Source organism: Odontomachus brunneus, unplaced genomic scaffold (assembly GCF_010583005.1).
Source record: "Odontomachus brunneus isolate Ranch 3 - 2012 unplaced genomic scaffold, Obru_v1 Obru_scaffold_123, whole genome shotgun sequence".
In the NCBI taxonomy this organism is placed as follows: domain Eukaryota; kingdom Metazoa; phylum Arthropoda; class Insecta; order Hymenoptera; family Formicidae; genus Odontomachus; species Odontomachus brunneus.
This window is the reverse complement of record NW_022639573.1, coordinates 256870-280195: the sequence shown is the minus strand read 5'-3', so window position 1 is coordinate 280195 and position 23326 is coordinate 256870. Positions and strand designations below refer to the sequence as shown.

The 23326-nt window shown below is 38.4% G+C and overlaps 1 protein-coding gene and 1 long non-coding RNA gene across 5 annotated transcripts in view; one reads left to right on the top strand and one right to left on the bottom strand.

Annotated features, from left to right (window-relative positions):
• The window catches only part of LOC116849656, a 293934-nt gene that overhangs the window by 135660 nt on the left and 134948 nt on the right, over nt 1-23326 (bottom strand). Inside the window, exon 3 of the long non-coding RNA XR_004379189.1 lies at nt 17133-17392. This is a non-coding gene — a long non-coding RNA (uncharacterized LOC116849656). The remainder of the gene's footprint in view (nt 1-17132; nt 17393-23326) is intronic.
• Nucleotides 1-23326, top strand: part of LOC116849652 (transcription factor Sox-1a) — a 218211-nt gene that overhangs the window by 139440 nt on the left and 55445 nt on the right. The gene's annotated exons all lie outside the window — the stretch shown is intronic.

Below are 23326 nucleotides of genomic sequence, written 5' to 3'. Positions count from 1 at the left end.
GGGCAATACATCCTTAATGCATCCGAACTTTTTTTCATTTTTAATTATTTAATATTCAATTAATCGATTCGGATTTTTTTAATTATTTAATATCCAATTATTTCAATATATTTTAATTAGAATTTCATCCAATGGACCGTGGGTCGCTCGGAACAGTCGTGATGGAAATTCGAGATCCGATATTCATCTCGTTTTCGAATAAAATGGCAAAGTCTAGAGACGCACGATGCGATTAAAGCTGTCTCTTTCTCGCCCCGCTCCTACCCGCTGCATTACGCTTCGCGGAGAAAATGTCGGAAAAATTAAACAGCCGAATGAATTGAGTGCACAAAAGCAACACTCGCTCACTGCCATTCGCGATAGTCACTAGCCGTAAAACATGAAGAAACACATATCATTTATATAAATCCCGGAAGAAGTAAGAATTTACGGTCGTCGATAAAATTCTATGTGATAATTGACAATAAACGAAGTCTATCGCGTATGTATGTATTATATGTTTATGTATTAATTGACAAAAATACCCTCGCGAATGGCTATGTTCGAACGAAAATTATATAAATAAACAAATATTAAGTTATCTAGTAAGGAAGGAGGTGTGGATGAATGGGCAGAAGAGCAAGACTCAATCTCATTTCTTCCCAATTTCTTTTTTCTTTTTCACTTTTTTTCTTTTTCTATAGGGAAGTTTCGATGAGATTTGTAGCTCTTAAAAGAGCTGATGAAGCTGTAAGGGCAAAGATGATAGTTATGTCCAATAATGCTGTATTTACCAATAAAATTTTCAGTTTGAATTCCGTGTACTAACAAGGTTCAACAGAAACGAAAAGAAAGCGTTGGCAGATGAATAAAAACAAAATCGCTCTCGCGCGGACAAAGCAGCATTATTAAACGTAAAAATGAATACTTGCAATATTTACATTACATTTCAAGGCCGATATTCATAGCTCATAAGTTATTTACAATCTGTGGTTGAGAGCATAATTAATTACAAGTTCGTATTCATGCGTCGTCATTCAGTTGTACGGATCAATACGTATTTCTTGAACGAAATAATGTAACAAGTGTAGATACAGATTGATGATTAATTGGAGATCAATAAAGCTGTAACTATACGTCGAATGATAACTAACCATGAATGTCGGCCTAAATTTCGACTCGAGTATTTCTTTACTTTCGGTAGATTCGCGCGCTAAAAGTGAATATTTCCTACATAATAAATAATTTGACATACCTTGAAAATATATGATGTTTCGCTGTCCGCGTCCCGGCGTCCTGGCTCCTCGATCCTGCATCCTGACTGATCCGTCATAACACTGGCACTGACACTGACACTCGCGTAGATACGATTCAGTCAAAGATACACGTGTTAAATAACGCGATGCTGATGAGACTTTAATTAAGTATCTCGAGAGAAAGAGTCTAATCAGCTGAGAGGAACAATAAGTAACGCGCCGACACATATAGCTCATGTACGCGTGTCGCCCGTCGGCTCAGCACTGAATGAAAAGATCCGGCAGAGCACAACAAAGATCCGTGAGGTACAACAAACAAAGGTAAATTCGCGACCTCCCCGAAGGTTCCGGATGTGTTGACTGTTGATCGCCCGGCGCTCATTGATAAGCGGCGACTGTTGGCGATGGAAGAGAATGAGTTTACACTTCTCGCCAATTGTCCTAGTACTCTCGCGCGTTGCACTTTTTTCTCCAACCGAACGTTACGTTTTGAGCAAAATATTATAGGTGCCTAAGAAAAGTGTTAAGAAAGAAAAAGCCTTTACCAACGCGATAATAACAGACAAATCAAAACAAACATTTCTATTCGTCTAGCATTGTCCCGTTGATTTGTTGAATAGCACAAGGAGCATTGAGAAAAACGATATTAGCACTTTCAAGGCTTATTGCAGATACCAAATTTCGATTCGGTATATTTCGAAATATTGCAATGTTATATCATGCGATATCGAGACGAAAGTCCGATTAAATATTTGAAGATTTAATGGAAATCGTAATAAACAACTTGCCGATACACGTATTGCGCGCGTCGTGATATGTGTGTGTATATCGCTCGTCGACCCGAAATTTATTGACTAAATCATGGAACAATACGCGACGTACACTGAGAGAAGAAATATCTAAAAATTAGTAAATATTTATTTGGGGTGGGGGTACTAATAGCATATTCGCTTATAAATCTAAATTCTTTTATTTAAATAGAATAAATAAATGCTTTCACGAAAAACTAAGGTTTTCTTAAGCTTCTAAGAAAATATATATTTCCTTATTTGAAACATATTTTATAGTGTAAGTAAATATGTGCTGCTAATACCCACCAAACAAATATTTACTAATTTTTAGATACTTTTTCTCTTTCGTGTAAGCGAGTATCAAATAATATAATAAGCTGAAAGACCAAGTCTTCCTCTACCAGTCGCCTGTCAAACAAGAATGCGCACATAATCTCGATGACTGCGGAGACTACTGTAGCGCAATTTAAAATATTCCAAACTTTTGAAATAATCTAGATTATCAGGACCGTCACTAGCGTGGTACGTGTCGCCAGTGCCCGAATCACAATTCAAAATCTAAAAAAGAATATCCAGCATGTCCAGCACTCTGTCCATTTTCGATGCTCCTACACGAATATTATCAAATATTAAGGTATGTGAGATAACGGTATGATTTAACAGAAAACGAATAAATAAATAAGTAATAATTGATAAATAATTAATAAATAATTAATAAATCCTCATACTCCTTAATATTTGATAAAATCTGAGCAAGAGTGCCGGAAACTGGCGAGTGCTATAACGAGCCGATTATTGGATGTTTTCTCTTACTATAGCTCTCATAAGTGCTAATTTATGGCTTTAATAATGCTTTTTTCTCACAATTCTTTTAATTTCATTTCTTATGAACCTAAAAATCCTAATTTTAAGATAAAATGTCCAATGCTAATAAAAAAAAATAAGAAAGTCTGCCGATCTATTAATCCTATATTAATTGTTAACATTTGTTTATCATACATATTCTATCTGCAGTTAAAGAAGATATTTTATATATTGGCTATTTAAATTAAAAACAAACGTAATATGCAGATAGAATATTGAGATAATGGGATATTAAATCATTGAAAATATCTATTTTCATTAAATTATTATAAAATTATAAGCGCAAAATATAGCGGAATTATTCTATAAAATCTTAATGGATCTTTGTTTGAGCTTTAACGCAAGGAGGAAGGAAACCCACTAACCAATTGTAACATCAAAGAATAATAGCCTGTATAATGTAATGCCTCGATAATTTTCCATTCAATGCTGATTGGAAAATTTAGAGAGTTAAAGTGGAACCAATATATATTTTTCAACACAAAATTCTACGGTGATTCGCACAATGCCGACAGAGCGCGTCGTCACGAGCGACTGCGATCTTTTTTTTTTCTCTTAAAATATTACGTTATACTTTTTGGGATGAATCACCTCCGCCAGCGCGCATCTGGCGAGTTTAGTCAGCCATCAATCTTAATCATCCGCAACGTGTTGAGAGAAATATGGCCCTCCCAATGCGAGAGACTCTTATATAAGAAGAATAATAATGAGGGTCGTAGAACATAGTATCTATCCCGCTGTAATTATGGTACGCGGCGACTGAGCGCGTATCGTAATTATGATATCAGTATTTCAAATAACGCGAGTTTAGAGAGAAAGAGAGAATGTGTGTGTGTGTGTGCGTGCGTGCGTGCGTGCGTGTATGTGTATTGTGCGCGTACGTACGTGTGTGTGTGTGTGAGTACGAATGTCGCAATTGAGACATATTGTGACTAGATTGAAACCAGTTTTGTCTTTTCTTTTCTTTCAAAAAACCCAATACTATAAAAGATATTTGAGAGGTTTCTAATCTATCTTCTGATAAATCTATCCGATAAATTTTTTTTATCAGTAGCCGTGCATTGGTTGCACATCAGGTCAACAGGTTGTTCTACGGTTGGCCGACTTCCGGCGAATCTTCTCACGAGGAGAGGGAAGAACCGACGCCTCTCAATTGCGAACGATTTAAGGCCGCCATTGGCCCCGACCTCAGCGGCAGCCCGCAAATGAAAACTTTCCCCATCTTCTTTCGCCAACGAAAGTTCTTCTTGTGCGAAAGACTTCATGGTGGAGAACTTCTTCTTCACCTCTTCTTCTTCCTCTTCCTTCACCTCCTCCTCACTCTCTCGGTCGACGTTCGTTTCTGCTCGGTTTCTGCTTATTTCCGCGTGCGAATTGCGGTTTGCCGAGCAATCGTGTCCGCAAGGAAAATCTTTCCCGGCGCGAGACGTATTCCGTGCGATAAATTTCAACTGTAGGTTCGCGTTTAAGCAAAGGTCTTTACCGCTATTTAGCCGGAATTCTGCATGACGCATGCGTGTACCAGGCGTCAAACGGGAAACGTTTTACGGCCGTTAAAATTTATTCTACAATGTGTCCTCTACTTCCTGTATCTTTCTTTTTATTTCTTTCTAGTTTAGCATTTGTAGCTTTAAGTTTCAGTGATATAGACATTTTTTTTGGTATCTAGATACAGATACAGATACTTTCCAACAAATGCACCTAGGCACCGATACTTTTTTTTCAAAAGTATCTAGTTACAGATACAAATACAAGAAAAAAATATCTAGATATATTTTATTTTTGAATTCCGAAATAATTCATAAGAAATAAATAAATATATGTAATGACAAGGCAGCCTAGAATAAGGTAACAAAGATAAAATTATTTTTTTGTAGATTTTATTTAATATCAGCAAGTTAATGAATACATTCCTGCATCCATTAATAATATTAATTATTACATTATTAATAAATTATATTTTTTTGTATTGTTTGTTTTTGTTCAACATTAGCATTATTTCAAAATGCTCATCGCTCAGACAATTCCGTCTCGGTGTTAAAATCTGACCGCCTGTACTGAATAGGCGTTTCACTGCCGAAGATGGTAAGACTGTATTATATTTTTTAAATATATCAAGAATAATATTATAATATTGCAAAGAGAGACTTTTTTGTATATGTTTCGCCACGGATTTGTTCTCGAGAACTTTCTTTGTTGTCAGGCCAAATAAACTCAACACTCGGTATTTCATAAACGTAATCAGTACTGACGGTAATGTATATTCTTTTGATCTCTAATCTCTAACATACAGGTTGCTAATATACTTAATTCATACATCTGTCTTTGTCTAACCTGTATATTGGCATCGTAGTGTACATCCACTTTGATGGCGTATCAAACAGTCGGGAAAACGGTCAATCAAATCAAGCAAAACTAGGTATTTTCAAGTCTCTTTAATCTAGATACAAATGTAAGTACCAGAATTAAAAAGTATCTAGATACAGTATCTAAGTACATGTACTTAGATACATTACATCACTGATAAGTTTGTGGTCAATATTTTAACCATCTCATGTAAAGTTTAAAATGTCTTACACTAAACATTCAGTAGTCGATTTTTGTCAAGCAATAATCATAATAATAACGTGTATTATAAGGTTTCTTATATTTCACAAATTTGTCATGTATGTTATGTAAACTTGTAATAGATATTAGAGTCACCACCATTAAAAAACATTTCAACTATATCCTTTAAAGTATAATTACCTAACTATATCCATTTAAAGGGTTAAAGCTTGAGTCTTTAGTTACAAAAAGATAAAGAATAAGAAACAGGAAGCAGAACACGTTGTAAATCAGACTTTAGAGTTTGGCAAACTGCACATTGATGTGATCGCAAAGAAGTCTGAGCGAACAAAATGTCTTAAGGATATCGAATCAACGACGACACCTGTTTCTCTTTGATTTCGCTAAAAGAAATACAGAAACAGAATCTCAAGAATGCAAACTTATCATATGTCTCCTCGAAAAAAAATTTCGAGAGGTTCGCTGAAGAACTCGAGGAGCGATGAGAAAAAGAGGCGAGGGTAGGAGCGAGTCGAGCAACCAGGCGAACGGACTGTAAGACGAGGGAGAGGGTGCTCGTCTAATCTGTCGGCGGTGATCAGGATGGTATCGATGATGAAGTCTCCGCGGCCTTTGAAGATGCCGTGCTTCGCGACGGGTGGTGAGGGAGCCAACCGTTCGGATTTCTCGGCCGCCGATCCTGATCCTGGTAGTGCTATGCGCACTGCCAGCCATTCCATCTGTCGGGACCATCGACATAAGAATATCTAGACCGAGCATGTACTGCTAATTTAGCCAAAGGATGTACACTCACATTTGCGGAACGGTCGGAATATATTTTTTCCAAGAAAATTGAAATGTAGTTCATAGAGCAGTCGTTTAGTAAGCGAAAGTCCCCGATTCGGTTCCTGACTACCTTGCGCTTCCGTTTTATATTAGAGGGAATTATGTAAGGAATAAATTGTGATTGGAAGGGATAGATATTGTTGTTAACCAACCCTGCTAATCACAATCCACTCTTTATACGTTTTCCTCTAATATCAAAAACGACATTGTAGAGTCTAACGTTAAGTGACTCAACCTGTATATGATACTTTATATTTTTCTGAAGTATATGACACTTGATATTTTTCTGAAATCTGAAAGATATTGCGTCGACATATTTTCTACAACAGTTTCTACTTTTTTGAAAAGTAATCTCTAAATAATAAAAATCAATATCTGATCAGAACATTTTAATATCCTAGTTACTTGCATATTGAGGCTATTATGCAGGTATGTGTGAGAAATACCGATAGCTTTACGATAACTTGAAGTATTACTTTCATACATGCTATTTCAGTTTGTCAGAAACACTGAAGTTCCTACACGAATTAATATAAAGCCGAATATAACCGAAGAAGTCACGGAAGCACTTGACGCGTCGTAATCTTCTTAGCGTTAATCTTTTCCTTTGTAAGTTGCTCTGGTTAAATATTTTCATGATTGTCAGTAGTAAAACCATCCTTTCGATTATTTCAAAAAAAGACGTCGATGAAAACATTAATGACATCGTTGAAAAGGCAAGTGACATTCTTGTCTACGAATTTTTGTACATACACGTTCTATTGAGGAATAAGACTCAGCTTTACCCCAAAAAATCCGTTTAAATGAGCCCAAGGCTCATATAAAAAACTGATACTCGAACTTGCTTTCATTGTTTCACCGATTTGGCTGAAGGTGGTATCCGTTCGAAGAAGAAAATAATTAGAAATTGCAGAAATCGGCGAAATATGGCGAATAGTAGAGTATACCGTACAGAATACCAATGATAAATAATCTTTATTGCACGCAATAATGTTCTTAAGCGTATCTTCTTACCTCTCTACCTTTTGCAAGAACCTTTGTTCTCAAGCCAGAAAACATCTTCCGGCCTTTGTTCATCGTCCGAATAAATCGTCCGAATTTTCAAGGATTTTCCAAACGTGACCAAGCTGCAGTTAAACAAAGCTACGAGCCTATTTCGACACGAGCGATGTTAATGGATGACTTCGGGGAATTTTTCCAATAGGCACAAGTCAGGGACGTTTGCGTCTGGCAACGTGGGAAAGAAAAGGAGAGAGAAAGAGAGAGAGAAAGAGAGAGTACAGTCCTCGTCCTCACATTCATTGTTGCCGTTTTAATGCGTTACGCACCTTTCTCGAACATTTATTCTTGCTACGTGTCATCCCAACGGTTGCAAAGACGGGCACGTGACATGCCTTCAGACTAGAAAAGTTACTTCCGAGTCTTGACTGATTGTTTTTAATGACATCTTTTACGACGATGAACATTTTCCTTTTTACCTGCTTGTAACCATCGGTCACTGGATCACCCGATGCCATTCGCAATGATGTTCGTATCCATGGGCTGGTTTTTCTATAGCAGGTCGTCGGGCCTTTTCTTTTCTTTCATCTTTTTTGCATGCTGACGTCTCGTGGCTACCACGGGGTGGTCGCTCCATTCAACCCTCCAACGATGCATGGTGGGAAGAATGATCCAGTGAAATAGAATGTATATGATCAATATATCTTTAGCGATGTTGTCCAACTAAAAGGCTCCTTCTTTTATTCGGTAACAAAATATAGCCCACGTTTTGTGAGTGTCTTTTGGTATTCCTCGGTGTAAACAAACATGTCACGGTATGCTGGATTGAAATCTGATTATTGCGTCAAGATATAGAATCGTGAGAATGAGTATTCATTTCCACTTGTCAGCAAGATACCTGTAAACTCGTCCGGAACATTGACCCGAGACTCGTAGTCACATATGCCAGTTTAAAGCTTTAGAGTATACTGTATCAGGTTGAAATTTTGATCCTCTCTCTTAATGTTCCATTTAACTACTTTGATACTCAAAATTAAGATCTCTTTGATACTCAATATCAACCTCGTTTAATTCTATTTAACTTAAACTTGATTCTACTTAACTTTGCTGTCTTCTTTGGAATCTGCAAGTGCTGTTTTATGCGTTTTCTGTCATTTATAGACGTTAAGTAGAACTTAAGTTCCCATGTGTATTACACATACATTGATACTTCAGAATATGCAGATGTTAAAAAGAGTAGATTGAATTTTGATCTTAGAGGAAAATTGTGATCTTACTTTTGACATCAATGGTTCTATTTAACGCCTATTTTGGTATTTTGAGGTCAACCTCTGAAGCTAACTTTATTTAATTCTGTTTAACCTACAAACTTTTCTCAGAGGACCTCTTTAGAACCTACAGGTGGCATATTGTGCATTTTTCGTCATTCGGAGAGAGACGTTAAATAGGTCTCTCTCAGTTTGTATCCAAACATATATACACTGACCCTTCAGGTTATAATAAATATTATGGTAAAAAGTTCAGGTCGAAATTTCCCGCATCCTATGTCTCTATCGACAAAAATCACATATATATAGCTGAAAACTTTCGTATACAATAAAAATACAAAAAAAAACGTAACAAAAGGGCGATAACAGGTGGGGATGTCCCAAACAAAGCAAACAATGAACAATGATCAGGTCCTCTTAACTATTACTCTACTATTCGGTTAACAAAGTTAAACATTGTCTTTTTTCGCGTTTCTTTCGTGGTTTCCTTTCACCAATTCGAGTGTCGATGAAAGGCAGGTATAAATGACCTTTACGATTGCTGTTATTCGAATCGAACAAAAAGCTTTTCTTCCGCGCGCGCGTGCCCGATTTTCCTGTCGGATTAACTTCGGTCTCTCGAAATATCTTCCGGTTATCCGATTTCATTTTCCACGTAAGCTCACCGCATTCAAAGAAACCGCACGGGAAACTTGTCATCGTGTCAGCGAAGCACATGCATGGAAAAAAACAGTTGTAAGAATTCGTCTGTAGTAGCTTAATCTCGCGTCTAATATATTGACACTTAAAATTATAACTAATATCAATTTACTACAGAGAGATAGATAAGGAGTACAAACAATTTGACTACACTGTAAAAACTGATGTGTTAAATTTAACACATTTTATGTGTCCCAAATCATCCATTCTCATTTATATGTAAATTTAACACAAAACAAATGTGTTAAAAAGTAACACGCATAATATGAAAAAAATTAACACAAGAATTTAACACTTGAATACCGTTAAGAATCACAAGTTGTGTTAAATTAACATATTTAATATGTCAAACATAGAATATGTCAATTTTAATTTCATTAAAACCATAGATTAATACTTTTCTCAAATGTTAAAGTAACGTTTTATTTTAGTTAATTTAACATTATACATATGCCAATTTAACATAAACTGTGATTCCTGACGGTATTCAAGTGTTAAATTCTTTTGCTAATTTTTTACATATTACACGTGTTATTTTTTACCACATTTGTTTTGTGTTAAATTCTTTTGTTAATTTTTTACATATTACACGTGTTATTTTTTACCACATTTGTTTTGTGTTAAATTCTTTTGTTAATTTTTTACATATTACACGTGTTATTTTTTACCACATTTGTTTTGTGTTAAATTCTTTTGTTAATTTTTTACATATTACACGTGTTATTTTTTACCACATTTGTTTTGTGTTAAATTCTTTTGTTAATTTTTTACATATTACACGTGTTATTTTTTACCACATTTGTTTTGTGTTAAATTCTTTTGTTAATTTTTTACATATTACACGTGTTATTTTTTACCACATTTGTTTTGTGTTAAATTCTTTTGTTAATTTTTTACATATTACACGTGTTATTTTTTACCACATTTGTTTTGTGTTAAATTTACACATAAATGAGAGTGAATGATTTGGAACACATAAAATGTTAAATTTAACACATCAGTTTTTACAGTGTAGCACACATGAGTATTTTGAGAAGTATTGTAAATCCGAGCTAAAATTGTATAATAAAGTTGGCTATCACACTGATCTAATAGCAATAGTAGCAAAATATCTGCTAATAACAGCGAATTTTGGATTGCAGCAGCGAATATAATTCCAGCCACGATTAGCTGCGATGAATTTTGTCTTCCATGTTGTCCCCTTCGTTTTCTTTCTTTTCTTATCTTTTTATTCGTCGCGACTTGCTGCGAGTACCGTCGCATCTTGTTGCAATCTTAATCAACGAGAAATCGAAACGTTCTCTCTCCTCGTCGTCTTTCCACGATATTACCGGTCGTGCAACGTACATTTCGGAGAATGGTCACACAAGAAAAGAAGGATTGCTTCCGCGCGATGGCTGCGTATGATCCGCCTAGTCAGCGGCGAAAAATCGCAGCACTTTCTTTTCCAATGGGTTCCGCGACGCGCCGGCGTATCCAACAGGAGAGAATTCGTTGTCCAATAGTTCTCACAAGATAAATTTGTCTGTTGGACATAATAATTTTTACGCGTCGCGTAATGTATTTTCCAACAGAAGGGCCGCGCGCAGGGAGGGAAATCGCTAATCGATTTCCGCGTCGGACCTCTCGCAGGGTTTGTATCGCGAAGCGTGCAATTCGCGCGAGCCGAGTTTTTGATCCGACGATCCGGGTATTAGCGTTCTCGTTATCTCGCGCCGATTTCATTTCGCCCGGTCGGCGCTGGTGGGGGTGGAGAGGGAGGGAGGTGAGGGGAGAGGGGGGGGAGAGGTGGGGACGTAGATGCGTTTAGATAAAAATAGCCTCGTAAAAGAGAGTCGCTTGGCCTGGATCCCCGGAGCAGCGGAACAGTCCTCGGCGCCGCGCGTCGCGCAACCAACCCCCCTCTCGTAAAGCTGCTGCGCGCACCACCTCCCCCTCCCTCCCCCCCCCTCTCGCCTCCAACTCGGCCGACAGATATCCGGTGTCGATATCGTATCCGAGCGGAAAACGAAATTTCGAATGGAAAACGCGAGCGGCCGCGATAACGAGTCCCCGTCGATTCCGATCGCGTGCGCGTACAATGAGCCAGTAACTCGTTCTCGTATCTCGCTCGCGAGGGAAAGGGGAAGAGGACGAGGGAGAGAGAACGAGGAGAAAGAGAGAGGGGGAGGAGGAAGGGGGGAGAGAGAGAGAGAGAGAGAGAGAGAGAAAAGGGGAAGGGGGAGGGAAACAGGCATAAACTCCTGTCCCACCTACACCTCCGATCTCTCGTCGCATCCGTGCCGACCAATGGCCGAGCGCCTACGCTTACGCCGCGCGAACTTCTCTCCCACGATATCCGCGTTTCCATGGCTCGCCGGGTTTCACCCGCGCGACAGCGGCGTCTCGTACCACCGGAATACGCCGCGTCTCGTTCCCGTAGGTGGTACACACAGCGGCTCTCCCGGGACAGCTACCTCCGTTGCGAGCCGCGAACCTTTTCGTTCGGTCTACAGCGAGTTTCGCGCACCTGCACACCTGCCCTCAGCCTCTGATCGACCTTCTCCTCGCGATTTGTTATCCGAACGTTTCTCCCTCGCGCTTTTCTCTCTCTCTCTCTCTCTCTCTCTCTCTCTCTGTCTCTCTCGTTATTCTTATCTGTTCAACGGGAATTCCTCGAGTCTCCTGTTTATTGAAGAGAGTCGTCGTTTGAAAAGGGTCGGAAGCACGTCCGAACTGTATGACTTTATGCATATTTCTTGTTATGATTGTAAATATCTATAAATAGTATCATTTGTAGAATAAATAAATAATCAGAGTAAATAATCAAGAAATAATTTTTAAAAATCAAAATAAAATAGTCGGTTAGGATTGTGATTATCAAATTCAATAAAGAAAAATAGTAGGAAGAAAAAATATTTCAAAATTTATTAGTGAATATAAAATTTGTTTCTGTGAATAAACTTTATATCTCACGAATACATTTTCAAATATTTTTTTCAAGAGCCATTAAGAGCCAATTAACGGTTGTTTATTGCACCTAAAATATTACTGCAAAGGTATATTTAAGAAAATATATATAATAAAAATATATAATAAAAAATATAAATATAAAGAAGTATAAATATAAATTTACATATATACATTTATATAAATACTGTAAGAAATATAAATATGCACGTGTATAAATTGTATAAAGATTCATTCTTCATCATCACCGACAGTGTTTCTTATTGGCTGATTCCTTTTGCATCGATTAAATATCGGTAGAGTTCTCTACTGTTGAATTCCTCGTTCCAAATTTTAATTTATTCACGGGACGTGCGAAATCACCTTGCAGAATTTTTATATGGAATTATGTTTAAACAACTTTAGTGTAATTAATTGGGCAACATACCGTTGATTATTTTAGTGCAATGTAAAATAAAGTTCTTGTAATAGTAAATACTTTACAAGTGTATTATTCGGCGAATGGAAGTTCAAGTCACTTTCGCGTAATACTTTAGATAAAAGTGTCTGCATGTAAAGCGGATTGGAAGCCGATCGATGCGACTGCACACGCGGCTGCATTATGCAGCGGCGAATCGAACATACGATACGTTTATTAGGGTAGACAATTGCCGCGCGCGTGCTATTCTCGCCTTCGTCCGTCCGCGACGAAGTTTGAAAAGCGGGCAACGCGGTCGCGTATCGACGAAGAGGAGAGTATTCGTCGATAGAAGCACATCTCCGCGCAGTATCATCACCACCTGAGCGGCCGGAGATCCGCCGGGGGAGTTTTTCAAACGAGACGAGAGAAGGAAGGAAGCCGGTTAGCGTCGCGACGTTAACTCGCCGGGGAAAGCGTGAAAGCCGCGCTGACCGTGATTTCCAGCGAATCCACTGTCGCGTCGTATCATGATCTTAATTAATTGGAAATCGAAATGTTCTCTTCACATTCTCCGCTTTTCCGCGACACATTGTCGGTCGAAATTTTCGCACTACAGAAAGACCACTCGAGAGAAAAGGTTCCGTCTTTCCGCGACGCGTAACTGCATTGCCCGCCGCAGTGAAGACGAAAATATTATTTAACATTCTTTTTTCGCTGAATTTCACAATGAATCAGTATCAAATAGGAGAAAGTTTGTTTTATAATAAATTTAAATTTCAAATTTTAGTAACTTTCCGAAAAAAAAAACTTGCGTTCTCGGAAGTTCTTATCGAATTAAAAGTGTTGCAATATTTTCGCTGCTGCTCAGATAAATTTGCACTTGCAACAATCGACTGAGAGACCTTTACAATTCTTGTATCATATTTGAGGAGACAATTATTTGTTTTTAATTAATCATTAAATTTATATCATTCGATGATTACAATTTTTTATTACATTGGTGCAGCAACAAATTTGAAGTTGCTCTCAAATTTTCATGTCGTTTCTTGACATATTGCCATGTGCAAAGTTGACATCATCAGCTGGGTGTCTGGACTTAAATGTAGCAACGGACGTATGCAGAAACGTTGTGCGATGTAAACTCTACCTGCATATAAGTGTTACTACACTTAAGTCCAGATACCCAGCATAAAACTTCATTTAACCTTTTCAGAATTATGGAATTATATGCATCTGACGAATTTCTTCAGCTCATACTATCAACACAAGCAACAGTTTTCAACTGTTGCGGTGGGCATTTATATCCATATATATATATGTGTGTGTGTGTGTGTGTGTAATTTTTTTTAATGACCTCAGCGTCGGTAATGAACAAGTTTTCATTTATCTTGGTCCATTATATCGATCTTTCAAGAAGTTACTTCTTCCACCGATTGCCTTATGACAGTTCAAAGTATCCCGTTCTCATTGATCGTTTGGCTTCGAAATACTTTGCGCTCAGAAGGTTAATGATGTGCTTTAGCATTCATTATATGAGGTCATCGGATGCGGTAGACATGATTGAATATCGTCTGCTTGCATATAAAACGTGAATAATACATCCTTCGTGTGTCATTGCGTAATTCAATACGAAGTGAAGTTTACGCACATCTGTCTATCTGGGTGACTACACGCGCCTTTTTTTCCCCGACAAGAATGTCAGTGGAAGGTGGGAGAGAATAAAATCGACGACGTGTGCCAAGTATCGTCGCGAGGTATTCGACGAAGAATCGGCTGAGGTCCCGGCCATGAGCGGAAGTTTACAACGACGGCGTATCCGTCCGTTGTCGGCGATCGGCACGCATCCCGATGCAGTTCACGTACGCGCTATTTCGCGATACGACGACAAGTCACCGGCCCGTTATCGGCCACGTTCTCCCCCTTTCGCGTTCGACGTTTCGAGCGATTCTCGCGCGGTCGTAACTTCGATAGCGCCGGGCTGTAAAAATGATATACATGCGCCGCGGGACTCGCTGCCACGGCGATCTCTGATGGCCATGCCACGGCCCTGCCGTGAAATTATACTCATGGTTCCGGATCTTTGTTCCACGCTGGCCCATAGAGAAAGAGAGAGAGAGAGAGAAGAGAGAGAAAGAAAGGGAGGGAGGGAGAGAGAAATAGGTTGCTACCGTTGGCGTAATCACCTTTTTGCAACGATAAAGATATATATATATATATATATTCATTTTGCGCGACGGGATGCCAAATCGACGATCACTCGCTGTGACAACAAGCCCCCGATCGGATGCTCAGCGTTCTTGATCTCAGCATCCTGAATTTAGACATCGTTACATCTCCGCCTTGCGCATCAAACATGCCAGTTAATTCGCTCAGACATCATTCGTGCACGTGCTAGTTGCAAATTTCGTTGAAATCCCGGGAAAGTCGACTCGTCATGTTACAGAAACAAACGTCGGATTCGCGTGAACGCGTACCGTTGGCGCTTTCTACTCCATGGAAACTTAAATCGCTTGTAAGGACTTAACGAGCTGTAAGGCGCTAGGTGATACGTGGCTTACACACACTGATCACAATGTCGGGTAGATGGTCGACTTCGTTCTTGAAATTTTTCCCGGCTTTTCGGCCACGCATGAAAACCATATTTAAACAATACTATCCCGACTTGACCATAACTTTATAGCTGCGACGTATTTCCTAAGATCTTATACGTCCCATAATTCTCAGAAAACTCTGCGCATCTTATGTTATTTCGGACCTGACACGAAGAATCTCTTAATGTATCTACCTGAAGCGTTGATCCTTTCCCTTCCTTTAATACAGCTGAACGCTTTGCTCGGAAAATTGAGAAATAAAAAACCCTATTGTCTTCACTAATATAATTATTTCATTCAATGAGTGAATTATTTAATTTTTTACTTTGAAGGCAATGGGTTGTTTTCTTATTTCATTGTTTTTTTGTCTTATTTCTTATCTCTATATTTTATCTCTATAACCCACAAGTTTTATATATATACAAAGTGTCACGTAACGCATATATTTGCTTGTATACAGGTAGAATTTGTCTGAAGGAAAAAGTCCTGCATTATTTTACAAGTTACGATAATTATTGACATATTAATTAAAGAAAATTAGCAAATAAATATGCGTAGTGCAGTGGGACAAAATTTTTAGACAAAACAACAATATTTATTTGCCAAATTCTTATCATTAATACTTAAAAAATTATCATAATTGTCTACAAAATAATATAAAACTTATTCGCATTCAATCTGGTGAATTTATATTATACTAAAATGAAAATGGTCTTGCAATTATAGCGAAAATGCTCTCTCTCTCTCTCTCTCTCTCTAGCAGATGCAAAAAACAGCAATAAATTTTAACTGTATATATTTCGAATTCTATCTGGATCAGCAAAACATTTTTTTATGAGTATAGAACTCATCAAGCTAAAGGGAAAGATCTCATGCCATTTTGCAAACTACCATGCCAATTATTGAGATATTAATTAAAGAAAATTTGTGCAAATGAGTGCGTGTGATGTGATGGGACGAACTCTTTGAATGACGTTTCATCCAAGTGTCTGAATCTATTAATAATCTCTTGGCAACGACGGTCGGCGGTGATGCTGGACCACACGCCTCCGCTGCCCGGCATTACATTTCGTCGCGAAGCTCGATTTGCGCCACTTTCGGGACGCGTACAGCACGAAATACCACCACTGCCACCACTGCCACCGCTACTAATAACCGCCGTTGCTTGCACACGGTGCGCCGAGCTCCGAGAAATCGTAACTTGGCGTGTTTATCACCGGCGAGCCGTGCACGGCCGGCGGCGTTAGCGCGGCGAGGAACGACTTCTCTTGCGTGGGGCGTTAAAATCGTATGGGATTTTTAAACCCTACGGCGAACCGGCAAGAGAGGACCGCAGAGGAAGGGCCTCTCCCTCCACCCCCCGTGGCGACCCTCCACCGTCACCGACTCGCTCATCTCCACCCACGTCATCGCGAGCTTCGTGGAAAATGACGACCGTGAAACGGTCGCACGCAGTGCCCCATGAGCTCGGTGTGGCAATTAAAGAACTTATCCAGAACGGCTCTTTTGCACTTTTTCTTTTACCGAGATGAAACGCGCTCCCGGAAGTGTGGGAGAGCCTTCCTCGAGGTCTCTATATTTTTGCTACGGGCAAGCAAAACGAGATAATAGATGAGCAACATTCGAATGTGTGATGGCCAGATTTAACGGGTTAGATTTTTTTTACTTTCCTCTTTTTGTGTTTCTTTTTGTGCAACAGGAAGTTCTGCGTTGAGTCCTCTCGAGAGGACCCTAAAGCGTGATTAAAGATGGCCACCGAGCTTCGCCGATTCGGAGGAGGGATTCGCGTCTCTGCGGCATTTCAAATTCGAATTCGCGAGATGTACGGTAAATTGCGAGGGCAAAGGCCGGCGATAAAAATCGCCGTAAGAATTCGATGAGATTTGGAGAAAGGGCCAAGGACGGACGGACGGGCATGCGTAGGACTCTTTTCTGGTCCTTACCTTCTGCGCTCCCTGCCTCCTCCTTATTCTCCTTGTAGAGGGCCAAGAGTTCGCGGTGGGGCCGTTCATCAGAGGCAACTTGTCACGCCGCTGGGCATCGGGCATAAATTCCACTCCGTAATGTGACAGGTCCTCGCTCCTACCCCCGAGAAAACCGTCCTACGGCCTTGCGCTACCATCTACCGGGTGTGCTGGAACTCTTTTCCGTTCCGGTTTCGTGCTGGCTGTTGAATAGGTCAAGGGATACCGACGGTGTTTGTCTGCGCAACAATATGTCAAAGTCACTAATGTTCAGGTCAGAAGAGAAAACAGTCTTCTTTTTTATCGAACACACTTCTTCTAATATTCATCTGATTAATTGTCACTACGAGTGATACGCGGAGAGAATATTGTAATAAAAATTACAATATAATTTTAATAGTCCGAGAATAGACTGGCACTATTACGAAAATTATAATACAACATAGTACAAATTTACCATAAATATGAGAATTTTTACTATATTTATAATAATTTTTACTATGTTCATGGTCATTTTTATTATGTTTTATATTATAATTTTCAATGTAGTTTGTTGGGATAAATTATAAGGATTGGGAAAATTACTTTTGGAAAGAGTGACTACACGGAGGGAATATTATAACGTTTTCCATGTAAATTCTTTTCAAATTTATGTTTCTGATAGTCTAGGAATAGATTACTACAAAGAAATTTGTGAATAATCATGCGAAATATGGTATATGAGTTATAGTGGCGACATTTGCTGTTATATGCTTTTACATTAGATATATCTTGCTAAACAATATAGTGAATTTTGCCAGAAACATAGCAAGTGCTTTAATAACACATTTCCTAAAATATAAGTAAAATATAAAATGAAAGGATGTTAAAGTGAATTACTGCAGAATGTTACTACAAAAAGCAATAGTAACAGCAATTTTTACCATAAACTTCTCTCCGTATAGTTACCATTATTGTTTCTCAAAAGATAATGAGTCTTTACACTTTTACTTTTAAAATTCGCTTCTGTCTATTTCATATACACGTAAATTACATATGCAAAGTAACGATTATATTAGTTACCATTGCCGCTACTAATGAAAAAAATAATATCCTTATGGAGTTGTTACTGAAAAGAAGTAACTTGTAATGACGTTGCAAATAACTTCCGAACACTGTAAATTATAGGGTCACAGAGGAATGGCACACAGGCCCACAGAGAAGTGCACGGAGAAATTGAATAAATAAAAGTGATTTATAACGGACTGTTGCTTCGTCGATCGTGAGACGAGATGATAGTGGGACAACATTACGAAATCGTAAAACAATTATTCGAAGTGCGTAGATGACATTGCCACGCCACATCACGACTCCATAACGACAACGTTGTCGGCTTCCATCAGGAAGGATGGATCAGTGAGATCGACCGACTAGTCACGACGCTTCCACGCTTTCCGCCGGAAGCCGATAGCGATCGTTACGATGTTCATCGCGGTGCAACGCGGATACGTGTAAACAGGCGACGACGCGAACCACGTTCGCTACGCGCGACACGTGTCAATGCAGCAATGCGCGCACGTCAAAGTCAAGCGCGGCACGACGAAGTGAGGGTGGAATCTGCCTGCGAACGTGCGCACTTTTAGTTCATTGCATTGGCAAAGAATATAAAATTTTGAGCATTTCAAAGCGTATCTCAACAGATCTCTATTTACTCTCTAAATTTCTTGGAATAGAAAACGAGTGAAAAACGGTAGTGATTTCAGTAGGAGCGACAGTGCAAATACTGCCACTCGAAATCGCAAGAGTGAAGTCAGATAGACTTTCGTGATGTGAAACAATCGATGAGGATAACTTTGCAATTTATTAAGTAATATTTATAGAGCAAATATGCTATATTGAGTCAATAATTAAATGTGCATCATGCAGTAATGTAAATTTTTTGTTATGTCGATGCAGCTATAAGTTTACTGAAAATCACACTCGGTACTTTCACATTACATTTGATTGCTTTCAGCAAAATTGATCATTCTTTTCGTATTCTTATTTCATCTTTCTATATGGTAAATATCAGTGTTATGTAAACTATTTATAAGGGATATATTCTTTACAAATCAACCAAGATAAAACTGCAAAATTTACATACACTTGCCTGGGTACCCAGATAGATTTTCATGATTACAATAACAATCATGATCACGATAACAATCAATGATGGAAAAAAAAACTTTATGATTTTTTAAATCACATTTATAGAGTAAATATGACTATATTGAATTAATAATAAAATTTATATCCTATATTAATGTAAATTTTTGTTATATTGAATAAAGCAACAGATTTATTAAAAGTAACATTTAGATTTTTACATCACATTTTACATGATATATTGTTTACAGCGAATTTTGATAATTTCTATCGTATTGTTATTTTGTCATTGTGTGTTAAATACTGAACCACTCATATGGAATGAAATTTTTACAAATTAACTAGTAAAGTTGCTGTCAGATTTATATATAGGAATTTTCTTAGTTGTGATTACGTACAATTATTTATCCAAGAATATTTCATTTTAGCTTAGAGCAGAGAACTCTGTTTTTATGTATGGGCGAATATTTCAATCGATTAGAATGAATATGATCCTGTGACGATCATTTGCCCTTCAGTTCCGAGAAAAAATATACGATTCAAAGTGGAAAATTTAAATGACACGACGATTACTCTGTACTTTCTGAGCAAAATTACACTTCAAGAAATTTGAAGAGCAAATATTTTGAAGACAGTGTTATACTACGTATTTCTACGCCTCGAGTGCCTCCATGATAACATAAAATTGAATTAAATTTTAGGAATTAAACTTTAGAAGTAAACTTTTTGGCGCGGGATTAAAGTATCAGTGTCAAAGCCCGACTTCGAAAGGCAATTCGAGGACAATATTTCATAGGCTGAAATCACTATCGTATCGACTATTCGTGTCATCCCCAAGTAGACAAGTATACGTAAATTTGGCAGCAACTTTACCACTTAATTTGTAAAGATCGTATCCCTTACAAGTGTTGCGCATGACATTAATATCTAACACACAAAGTAACGAAATAAAAATACTAAAGATAGAAACACTAAAAGAATTTACCAAAATTTGCTCGGAGCAAATACATCATGTAGAATAAAGTATGAAAGTCTGAGTGTAACTTTCGGTAAGAGAGAGAGAGAGAGAGAAAGAGTTTGTCGCTGCATCAATACAACAAGAAACTTACATTACTGTGTGATGTGAATTTATTGGTCGATTCAATCAAAGTATATTATCATCATCAATGTAACGAAAAGAATTTTGTAAAGTATCCGTCATCGACTGTCTCGTGATGATCACGAAAGTCTATCTGGGATATCATTCACGAGTGTGGGTCACGCGATGCGACACGCCGATATAGGCGCGCGTCTCGCGTTCACGGACGCGTCACAAGAGATGTATGTGCTCGCGCGTGCAAAACACGGGTGGAATTTGTGCACACGTGCACAACACGGAGCGGCAAGAGGAAGAGTAGAATGCGAGGGAGCGGGAGGAGGGAGGGTTTATGTTGGGTTGGGTCGCGCGAGAGAGCACGGAAGGTACCGGTAGCACCCGGTACCGGGCGGCAAAAGCGACTTAATGTCCCCATTTGTCCCGTGCGCTCTCCGGAGGCGATTCATCCTCGCCCCTTTTGTGCGCCCGCGCCCGGGGCCTCTCCTCCGTACGTACCCATACAAACGACATCGCCGTATCACCTGACCCCCCTGAAACAGTAACTCGGAAGAAATTAACCGACCGGACTCGCCACCGCTCTCGCCCTGTCTCTCTTTCTCTCTCTTTTTTTGCGGTCTCACCAAATGAATTCGTTCGAGACGGGAGACAGAGAGAAGTCCCCTTGTTTTCACTGTCTTCCTCATTCGTTTCTTTTTCATTTTGTTTTGTTTTCTTTTCTTTTTTTTTTTTTCTTAAGAGAATTCCATACTCCAAAACTTTGCCGACGAAACACTGACCTTTTTCTGCAAAGTTTACGTCGTATTGGTTGCACGGAATTATAAATGTTTCTACACAATGAAAATACGTGCAAGAATTAGTCGGAGCATTGCTCAATATAGGATGGAAATAATACAAAAATTTTAAATTGACATCTCAAACTGTCAGTTAGCATAAATATTTGTCTGATACAAAAGTTCTGCAACTTGTATATTTCGAACGTGTGTTTGCTCCGTTCAAAAATGCCAAAGAACATTGTTGTTGTACTTATGCAAGCGTTTTTACAAGCCTAAAAATATGCGAAAAGTTTGCAGAAAGATTTTTGTATATACATGATTAGCTTTTTCGCTAAATATAATAAAACAGAGCAGACATTTATATAAGATTTATATGTACAAGAAATAGAAGAGAAGATAGGATAATCATGTTAGTGAAGATCAATATGTACAAGATATGTGAAGATTTAAATGTACAAGAAATAGAAGAGAAGATAGGATAGTCGCGTTAGTGAAGATCGCTTCTACGTTATCGACATTTCTAGAATTCGTCATCCATTTTAGCTTCTCCTTAAAACTCCTGAGTATTCCCCGCGGGCATGTTGAGTCGTCATAAGCGAGAAACGACAGCCTGAAAATTCTTGCGTATCATTTCCAAATAAAAATTCCTAGACAGATAAGTGTACAAAAATTTAACAGCGAATTTACTAATCGATTTATAAAGGTTGCATCCCTTATAGTTCTTAGTAGTTCACATGACACTCATATTTCTATCACATAGAATAAAGAAATAAAAATACGAAAAGAATAATCAAAATTTGTTCAAAGCAATATATCGTGCAGAATGTAATAAGAAAATTTGAGTATAACTTTCAGTGAATTTGTTACTGCATCAATACGACAAAGTTTATATTATTATATGATGGAAATTTAATGATTAAATTTATATAGCATATTTGTCTCATAAATGTGATTTAAAAAATTATAGTTTCCATCATCAATTATCTCATGTCATTGACAAATATGAAAGTTTACCTAGGGATATTTGTATAAATGAGTACTTTAGGTTACTTGAATATATCTGTAAAATGCTCAGAAAACTGTCTTTTTCCTTGACAGTCAATAAATAGCCGTAAAATGAACATGACAAAATCATGAGGAAAGATAGGTTACAGAAGAAAGTTGCCTGTCACATTCATTTTATTTATTAACTGTCAATGGAAACGATAGTTTTCTGAACATCTTACAAATGTGCTCTAGCGACCTGGAATGTTTTTTTTTTTTTCATACACGTATCTTATGCAATTATCTTATGCTATTATTTGGAAATAAAACACGAGAATCTTGCACATGCGTTTTCTCACTTCCGACTTCATTGATCAAAAATTTCGCGGCAAGTATCTGGGAGCCGTGAAGGTCGAGCTGGTTTATTGAGAAAAAACGAAGTATCTGGGCTCCAAAGTCGCGTTGGTAAAATTAGGAGTGATCAAGGGTAGCTCGAGGGTGGCGACGATTTGATTTATTCGACCGTTGACGCTATCTGATCCGAGCACACATGAACATAGGCGCGCAGGATATTAAGTAACGTGTCGCAGTACGAGGACACGCAAATCGCTCGTCAAAGGGATTAGGTCAGTAATCTGGCGTTAAGTCTCGCCGCTCATTAGCACCGCGGACTTAGTCATGGATTGAGCGTCCGTTAGGCCGATCCGCGGACAATTACCGCTAAGGTTTCGGTTAATTCGCTTAACGATGTCGCGTCGTTGCTTAATAGCGTCGTTCCGACCGGCCAGTCGGCTTTATCTACGCGACTCCACGCTTTGTCGTCGAAAAATCTCAACTGTAATTAGTGAGAACACCTTCATCGCGCGAGAAGCGTACGCGAGCTCGCGCAACTCCGCGTTCCATCCGCTCACGACTCATATAATTTTATTGGGTGTACAACTTCGGTCCGTTTTTTGCTTGAAAAACGCATTTATTTGAATGATAAAATGAATTAATACATTATTGAAAGTATTGTCCATCGCTAGCCACTACTTTTTCCCATCTTTCTGGCAATTTATGGATTCCGTCGCGGAAGAAGCGTTCATCTTTTGAAGCCAAGAATGAATCGAGCCAATTTTTGATACCCTGTTCTGAAGTGAAGTGTATTCCAGTCAAAGCGTTCTGCATCGATCGAAACAAATGGTAGTCGGAAGGGG